The sequence below is a fragment of the Delphinus delphis genome, unplaced genomic scaffold, assembly GCF_949987515.2.
Source record: "Delphinus delphis unplaced genomic scaffold, mDelDel1.2 scaffold_124, whole genome shotgun sequence".
Lineage (NCBI taxonomy): Eukaryota > Metazoa > Chordata > Mammalia > Artiodactyla > Delphinidae > Delphinus > Delphinus delphis.
The window spans coordinates 88,168-97,565 of record NW_027192745.1 but is presented as its reverse complement, the minus strand read 5'-3'; the positions used below and the strand labels follow the sequence as shown (position 1 = coordinate 97,565).

At 39.6% G+C, this 9,398-nt stretch overlaps 1 pseudogene; it reads right to left on the bottom strand.

Moving 5' to 3' along the window:
• Positions 1-4,104: 4,104 nt before the first annotated feature.
• Positions 4,105-4,695, bottom strand: LOC132419277 (NOP protein chaperone 1 pseudogene; annotated as a pseudogene).
• Between the last annotated feature and the right edge of the window lie 4,703 nt (positions 4,696-9,398).

Below are 9,398 nucleotides of genomic sequence, written 5' to 3'. Positions count from 1 at the left end.
TTTCTTTCAAATACTTTATACAATGTGTTTTTTGGTGCTATTTTCATGTTTTATTTGCAAGAAAGAGGATAGAGGAGAAATAAAGCTGTATTAGGGTTTTGCTAGGGTTGCCAGAACAAGATAGTGCAGACTGGGAGGCTTAATTTTCTCACAGCTCTGGAGGCCTTGAGTTCAAGATCAAGGTGTCTACAGGTTCAGTTTCTTCTGAGGCCTTGCTCGCAGGTGGCTGCATTCTTGCTGCATCCGCAGATGGACTTAACTCTATGAGCTGAGTGTGCATGGCTGTGTCCTAATCTTCTCACAGGGGCACAGCTCTGGATTAGGGCTCACCCTTGTGACCCATTTTAACTTCATCATCTCTCCTAAGGCCCTATTCCCAAATACAGTCACATTCTGAGGTACAAGTGTCTGGACTTCAATATATGAACTTACAGGGTTTCAGTTCAGACCTGAAGGGAAGCTGCTCCCCGTTGGTTGAAGCAGAAATCTCAGAGGAGAGAGGAGTCTTCCCACATGGCCTAGAACTTCTTGACACAGCCAAGTCATGACCCATAAGCCTGATTCTGTGGTTTTGCATGTCTCTGTGACAGAGAGTGGAGGTCAGGGAATGACTAAGGAATTATGTCCTCAGTACATTGTCACTAAATATTTCTGCCTTTTGGAGGCCATGTGTTCACAAAAGTAAAGAAGTTATGTTTTGCTCAGCAAGTTCTCGGCTGTGGAAGTACACAACGCACTGAGGAATCAGCCTAAGTGTCTCCCATATCCTGATCAGGCCACGGACACAGGAGCAGGAGACAGCCATTAGAGGCCACAGCCTTGCTGGGAAGCAGGTGCATCACCAGTTTAGCTCAATCAGATCTGTGTTCTAGGTGCTGAGCTTGAGGAGGGCGTCAGTCCTGGGACACTGTGGACACAATGCAGAAAAATTACCTTAAACCCTGAGTCATACTTAAATAGAAAAAATGTGAGATATTAATTCTTATTGCCTCCACTGAGCTATAAACTTGGTGAAGGTGGCTATTTATACATTTCACGTCTTAGTCTCCAGAAAATTCCACATGCTGGAATCCTGGAGACTCTCAATAAATATTTGTTACTTTAATGAGTGGTGTATGAGAGAGCTACCTGATTTTTCTTGAAGACTCTTGTCCTATGATAATTTACAAAATCCAGAACACTTGGGAGATATGTTCTCCCTTAAGTATCTGATGGATACTGTGGACCCTCCACCTAGTAATGCACATGCACAGACACAAACACATTGCTGCAGTTGGCCTCAAGTGTTCTATTTCCCTCTTTCCAAGCTCATAGACCAACCCTTTAGCATTCTATATATACGGGCTTTATACTGGTTTTGTGTGTGTGTGTGTGTGTGTGTGTGTGTGTCTGTGTGTGCGCATCAAGAAAGAAAAAGTTAATGGATTTGAAGGGAGAGAACACATCATGTAACTCCTGCCCTCTCTCAAGCCAATCCGACAGCAGATAAACTTAGGACATAGGCATTCTCCACGGGGACCATCTCTTTTCCCCAGGTCTTTATTTTTCTTTATTCTTAACATCTTTATAGAGTATAATTGCTTTACACTGGTGTGTTAATTTCTGCTTTATAACAAAGTGAATCAGCTCTATAGCCTGGTCCTTATTGATTAGTACCATTCTCATTGGAGGAAGAATGGAACTCGGGAGGGGGACCAAGTCCTTCTGACTTCCCTGGCTCAGGGTGCAGAGGGTGGGAGGGGTGCCCTAGCCCCTGCCCCTGCCTCTGTTTACTCCCTGAAGAGTAGGGGCCACAGCCGCAGATGCAGAAGAGCCACTCCTCTTCTCTGTGCTTAGTGTTCTCATGCAATATCTCTTCCAATATTTTCACTTTCAGCATATGAATGTCCATACTTTGAAGTGAGTCTCTTGTAGACAACATATAGTTGGACCCTTTTTATGTCTATCTTGTCCATCTTTGTTTTTTTTAATGTTATTAAATACTCACCTATATTTTAGTATGAAACTTATTTTATTTCTTTATATTTAAATCTTTAAGACCTACATAATTTATCGTAGTATCCAAATTGGTTTAAAAACAGCCACCCCTGACTCTGTGTATTAAATAATTCAACCATTTTACACTTAACTTAAAACGACATCCCTATCACATATTAAATTTTTGTTTTTCCTTTTCCTCCTATGTCATAAGAATGTCCAGAGGAACTGAATTTAGTTGACTTCTTTAACTGTATAGAATACCTAGTCGTATTATATGAGAAGGCCATGGCAGGAGAGAAATATAATTCTACACACTAGTATGTATTCTAGACTGAATAGTCTCTTTCACTGACCATCAGACTATTTCTACTTGGCTTTGTATTTCCAGTGAAGTTACACTTTCATATCCGCATGGATAGCATGGCTTAAAATGCGCTGTACATCCTCAATATACCTGTAAATACATTTATCGACATCATTCGGTGCCTACTGTGTACCATGCACCAAGCTAAGGAGTGAACCAGACAAATACAACTCTTCCCACAATGGGGCATGAATATTATCTGGTAGAAGACAATCCTTAAATATTCACACCAATAATCCATCACAGCTGTGTTTGGTGCTACAAAGTATACCCTTTGCAGCTGAGAAGTCTCGTTTCCAGATCTGTTCACTTCTGCATACTTTGAGTGCACAGCCGATTTCCAATTCCCAATGAAAAATACCAGAAGGAACTTGGAGAATTATCTTCAGAGTATTTACAAGATGTCATAAGCTAATGAGAGGAGTAGGAAAAAATAGTTAAAACAAACCCCTAAAATATTAGGCAACAAAGTCTCATGAGCTCAATGCACTTGGAGACAGTCCTTTAAACTCTCAGGTCTATATCCTGAGCAAAGCCAGTCCCATGGCAGATGAGGTCCCAAACAAGTTAAATAAGATCAAGAATGTGGCAGAAAGGCAACTCCAATGCAGGATAATTTTGCCGTTTGAAAGGGAAAACCTGTTACTACCATTTTATGTACTGTGACCTATTTTCCTGGGATGTCCCTATTCTCTACAATGAATAGGTTTCAAAACTGTGGGCAACTGGAAAGAATAATGTTAATAGCCGAAACAAACAAAAAATTCCTTTATGAGAAAAAGAAAACCAAAAAAAACACAAAATTTTCCAACCAGCAAATTTTACATGCATTAAGAGGCTACAGAGTCACTGACAGTGATTAAACCACAGAGCACCAGTTTTCCAGCTGAAACTGGAAAGGATTTTTTTTTTAATTAAAGTAGATATGTCTGAGGGCATCTAAATATAAGTAATTCTTTTCTTTGTAAAAAATTTCTCCCTCAGGGTGGGATAGGGAGGGTGGAAGGGAGACGCAAGAGGGAGGGAACATGGGCACACACGTATACATATAGCTGATTCACTTTGTTACAGAGCAGAAACCAACACATTATGTAGAAACTATACTCCAATAAAGATGTTTAAAAAAAAAATTCTCCCTCACTGAACCCATTTTGATGGTAACAAATAAATGTGACTTTAAAATAGCCTAAAAAAACCCCAACATAAGTTTTTGTTTGTTTTTTGTTTTTTTTCAGTACGCGGGCCTCTCACTGCTGTGGCCTCTCCCGTTGTGGATCACAGGCTCCGGATGCGCAGGCTTAGCGGCCATGGCTCACGGGCCCAGCCGCTCCGTGCATATGGGATCCTCCTGGACCGGAGCATGAACACGTGTCCCCTGCATTGGCAGGCGGACTCTCAACCACTGCACCACCAGGGAAGCCCCAAGAGGCCAATTTAAAACAAAAACAAACGGGTAACTTGTATTTTTACTTTAAAATAAGTTTGAGATTTCTGAAGTCTATGTTGATGAAAGAGGATGTCAACAAATTCACTCATCACCGTACATAAAGTTAAGCTTTCTAAACTAAATCTCTTTAGCATGAGATCAAAAACAGTCTGCTCTTAGAAGATCCCCAAATGCTATCTCTTCCAACTCTTTAAAAGCTAGCTTGTTTCTCCAAGAAGCAAAATACATTCATTTTTGCAAACAGGCACCAAGGGATCTGAAATGCAAAATAACCAGCAAGCCACATTCTTTTTCACAGAATTAGCGGGAACTATCACCTGTTTCTCAGATTGTTTATGTCCCTGTTTTCTTTTTTTTCACTGGCAGGACGGTCCACAACCTCTATTTTGCCTTTTCCATCTTCTGAATTAGGAAGCTTAATGGTATCGATGGTGACTTCACCTTCAGAAGAGGTGCTATCATCTTCATCCTCAAATTCTGAACTGTCCTCTGAACTGTCTTGTGAATTCTCTTCTGAACTGTCCTCCTCTTTTGAATCAGACTGATTCATCTCAAACAAGGCCATAACCATTTGCATAACTTTTCCGAGAGTGTCAATATTTTCAATATTGAAATGACCAGGTGGTGCAGCTGACATTTCTTTCCTTAACTTTTCGTTTGCCTGAGCCATCTGTGGGAGAAAGCTCTGTACTTGGTCCAATAGGGGACTCCTCTTTTTCCGAACTTTTTGAAGAGTGGAATTCTTTCTGGAATTAGGCTTGGAGTTGATGACCAACTTGTCCCGTATACCTCCGTGGCAGACACTGCCCGCCGTCAGCACCTCCCTGGACACCGAGACCCCGGAGCCGTCCCAGGAAAACGACGAACAACTCGTGTCAGGCTGGGATTCGCCGTGGGCCTCCATGCTGCTCGCCCGTCTTCAGAGCAGCCCCTCCAAGCCCGGATGCCGGATAAAGGCTAGGGACATCTTTGTTTTTTAACTGATGAGTTTAATCTATATATATATATATATATATATATATATATATATATATATATATATATATATATATAAATTACTGATATGAAATGACATTTAATTGCCAATTTGTTTTCTGTAATGTCATATAGCTTTTCTGTCCCACATTTTCTCACATACTGACGTCCTTTGTTCTTACTCTTTGTACTGATTCATTTTTAAAATTAATTTCTTTGGCTGTGCCAGGTCTTAGTTGTGGCATGGGGGAACTTTGATCTTCTTTGCAGCATACGAACTCTTAGGTGTGGCAAGTGGGATCTAGTTCCCTGGCCAGGGACTGAGCCCAGGCCCCCTGCATTGGGAGCGTTGAGTCTTCACCACTGGACCACCAGGAAAGTCCCCTGACTTGACTTACATTTAATTTCCTTCTGTGTATATTCTATAGATATTAAATTTGTGGACACCATGGAGATTACATATAAAATCCTATCAAACTAGCTTAAACTGATATCAACATAATTTTAATCACATGCAAAATCTCTATTACATCTCCTATTACATTACACATTAATTACATATTATTAATGTCACAAGGCACATATGTATACATTGTTTTCTGTTAATGTAGATGTACGAATTAGTTATTGGGGATGCTATACCAAAATGCCACAGCTTGGGTAGCTTATAAACAGAAGTTTATTTCTTATGGTTCTGGAGGCTGAAGTGTGAGATCAAGGTGGTTAGGTAAAGGTCTTTTCTGAGTCATAGACTTTTCATTATATCATCACCTGGAGGAAGGGGCTAGAGAGCTCTCTGAGGTCTCTTTTAAAAGCACACAAGAGACTTCCCTGGTAGGCCAGTGGTTAAGAATACGCCTTCCAATGCAGGGGACATGGGTTCGATCCCTGTTCAGAGAACTAATATCCCACATGCCAAAAGGCAACTAAGCCCATATGCCGCAACTATTGAGCGTGTATGCTGGCTCTAGAGCCTGTCTGCCACAACTACAGAGCCTGTGTGCTGCAACTACCGAGCCCCCATGCCACAGCTAGATATGAAGCCTGTGCATCACAACAAAGATCCCATGTGCTGCAACTAAGAGCGAATGCAGCCAAATAAGTAAATAAATACATATTTTAAAATAAATAAAAGCACACAAATCCTATTCATGGAGGCTCTGCCCTCATAACCTGAGCACCCCCCAAAGGCCCTACATCCTAATACCACCACATTTGGAGGTTTTATTTTTAACATATGAATTTTAGGGGAAAAAATCATGCAATAGCAATACATTTATATTTTAATATTTTGGTTTTAAAAAATATCCTAGAAATAAAAAGTGTAGTTACAAGTCAAAATTAAAGATTTTTTCTTCTATTTGTCCATTTATTTACCTTTATAAGAGAAATATATTTTTTCATATGGCCTCAAGTTTCTGGTGTCCTTCCATTTGAACTTGAAGTACTCACTTTAGCATTTCTTGAAGGATAGGTATTATGGTACTGAACTCCTTCAGGTTTTGCCTGAGACTGTCTCTCATTTTCCTCATGTTTAAAGAATAATATTGTAAGATATAGAATTGTTGGTAGGTAGTTCCCGCCATGCTTTAAGCATATCATTTCACTTTCTTCTGGCCTGCAAAATTTCTGATGAGAAAGCAACAGATAATCTTACTGACAATCACAATTAAGTGGATCATAATAATTGTCACATATAACTTTGTTTATATATATTTCTTAATGCTAACCTATTTACAAAAGTACTTATTGTTACAAACTTTTGTATTTATCATTTCAAGACAACTTAACAAATCAATAATTTTATTCTACTTATTTATAAAATAAGAGGTTATTAGCCAAAATTATGAATTCATAGCTGAAATGTGTGGTAAAACATTCTTGATAAGAGTTTTTCATGTCTGAGAATTTTGATATGAACTCTGGCTTTTCAGTTTGATTTTAGCATTGATAGATCCAGTGTGAGGATTCAATGTTGACTAAGGAATTAAAAATCCCTCAGGGCTCTCCTTCATTCATTACAGTAAAATTGTTTTCTATGCTGTGAAAAATCATGTGTATGTAAGTCTATTCAATGATATTCTCCAGTTAAAATGATCTCCATGTCAGTTACATACACATAGTATGTAAATCTTCTGCATGGACATCCCCTCTTTGTAACATTTCTACTAGATATCATCAAAATTTAGTCTAATTTAGTCTATAAAGTGAACTCTTTATGTTGGGCTAGTGTTTACACTGCACCATAACTGAGTTCTATGAATCTGCTGAATTCCTCACTTATCTCATTCCCAGGTTTCACATGTGGATGACCAGAGTTCACCCCTGAATAAATTTACTATTTTCTTACAGCTACATTGGTCCACAGGGAAATAACTTGCCTGAATATTATTTCTTGCTTTTAATGGTCACAATTTTTGCTTGAAATAAGGCAAAAATAATAATTAAATTAAATAAATAAGAAACGACACATGTGACATTAGGGGGATTAAATTGTTGAAAAGTACATTACATGGGGAAAAAACATGAATTTGAGAAATACACCAGTGAATAGAAACATGGTTTAGAAAAATGTTAATAAGATGTTCAGTGTTTAGGTAAAAGAAAAATAAAAATATATTCAGACGCTACAGGGAATATGAGAGGAAAAATTATTAAAGGGACCATGGCAGAGACAAAAACATGAAATTTTAACTTCTACAAGGACAGGAATTTTGCTTCTCTGAGGTGAAAAGTACAGGGGGAAACGTGAAGAGAAACTGATGTGTGATGCATAATGACAGAATCTGGATAATTTGACTCAGTGGCTTCACATACATTTCTAAAAGTATCCTTTAGTCGAGCAAACCTCCAGTTGACATTCCAAGTGTCCTGCTCCCTCCCCACACAGAGCACATGTGTCTGGAGCTGACTTGGACCCCAGCCTGGGGAAACCCTCCTCTTCCCTCCACACCTACTCTTCTTGCTCCAACTGGGAAATTACATCTGGTTTGCAGAGCTGATGCCCTGATACATGTGGGAAATGCTAGATGGATTTAAAGTTCTGTGTTGAGAACAGTGCATGCAATGCAAGCACAGGACAACATGCCAAGGCTCAAGTGTGAGGGCATCAATGGCAGTGCAGGTTCGAGCACGCTGAAGAAGGGAAACACTGAAGGTTGTCACCCGACACTTCACTCAAAGACAGTAAAAGTCTCTGGCTGCTGCTGTTCTTGCCCAAGAGGAAAAACAGTCTGCATGCTGCCTAGACGTCTCAGCCAAGAAGGAAGCAACGTTTTCATAATATGGTTAACACTGCTTTCTAACAGAATCCAATAAACATAAGACCCATGAGATTATTACTTGGAGTTCATGTAGAAAGGGTGGTACAAGCTGTTATGTGTTTTTTGCTGTGTTCAAACCTCATGGTAGTCCCCCGAGCAGAAGAATTACTTAGCAACATAAAGTCACTTGTCTGTTAGATAAAATAGCCCATATCTGTGTCCAGCATTATTATGTGTGTTGGTGGCAGACTAGTAAGGAGTACGTGCGATTGTGGTAATGGAGACTGTATCTCCATGAAGGGGCACATGTGCTGTGATTAGTAAAGGAACACATTCGTTCCAGGTTGCTCTAAGTGCTACAGAAGCATGAGTTAGGGCCAAGAGTGCAGCAGCATATGTGGAAGCTGTAGAGCCTATCTCAATAAGACATGCATAAGGAAGTAAATAAATATTGAGAGACGCACTCAGAAGATGAGACAACGGGCGTCCTCCAGCATCACATCTGTGTACATCTTCGTCTGCAATGTGTCCAGCAGGTCCTACTCTTTATGAGTGAGTTCTACAAACACGTGCTCAAAGGTCACTGATCTCTAAAGCCCCGTCAATGCCTCCTCTGGGCTGATACGGCATGTGCCTTTCATACATATTCAGAAATATATATACTGTGAACAAATATTACTAAAGGAAACATATGAGGTGTTGTGTAAAATAACCTATCAATTTCCCAAGGAAGTAGTAATTCAACTTTCGGATAGGTTATTATAAAAATTTTACATGCAAATTCATAAGTAATCTTCTCTTCCCAATTCCAAGTAAGTCTGTAGGTGCATCAAAAGGCAATCAATAGCCCTGATCTGCCACTTTGTCAATTGTCAGGCAGTGAGGGTAGAGATAGAGTTGAAGCTCCATGTACATTTTACGTGTTTTTTTCACGTATTGAAGGTGTATCTGGAGTCCTGCTTTTCTTTCCCGGGTTAGAGCCGCAGACACCAGTCATCAGAACTCATGAGATTTGCTGGCTCCATGTGTCAGGAAAGCCCAGGATCAACTTTTCTCTTCTACATAGTGCTCTCCTCTGGGCTTGGAATATGAGACTTAAGTCAGCCCAAGTCCTCCCATGGATTTCTTTTACCTGCTGCTGTTTAGTTTTGCTCTATTTATACCTTCACTATGCAAACCTACAACTGTGGCTCCAAAGCATGTGCTAAACTCGGACTCTGATTTCAAAATACTCCAAGAAACTTGTCATTCAATAAGGGAAGTCTGTAATCCCTCAGTCCTTAAGTTTATTAGTATTATGATTGGTAGTAGTACAATTAATTTCTTTATGATAGTAATCACTATCGATATTATTATTTATCACTATTGT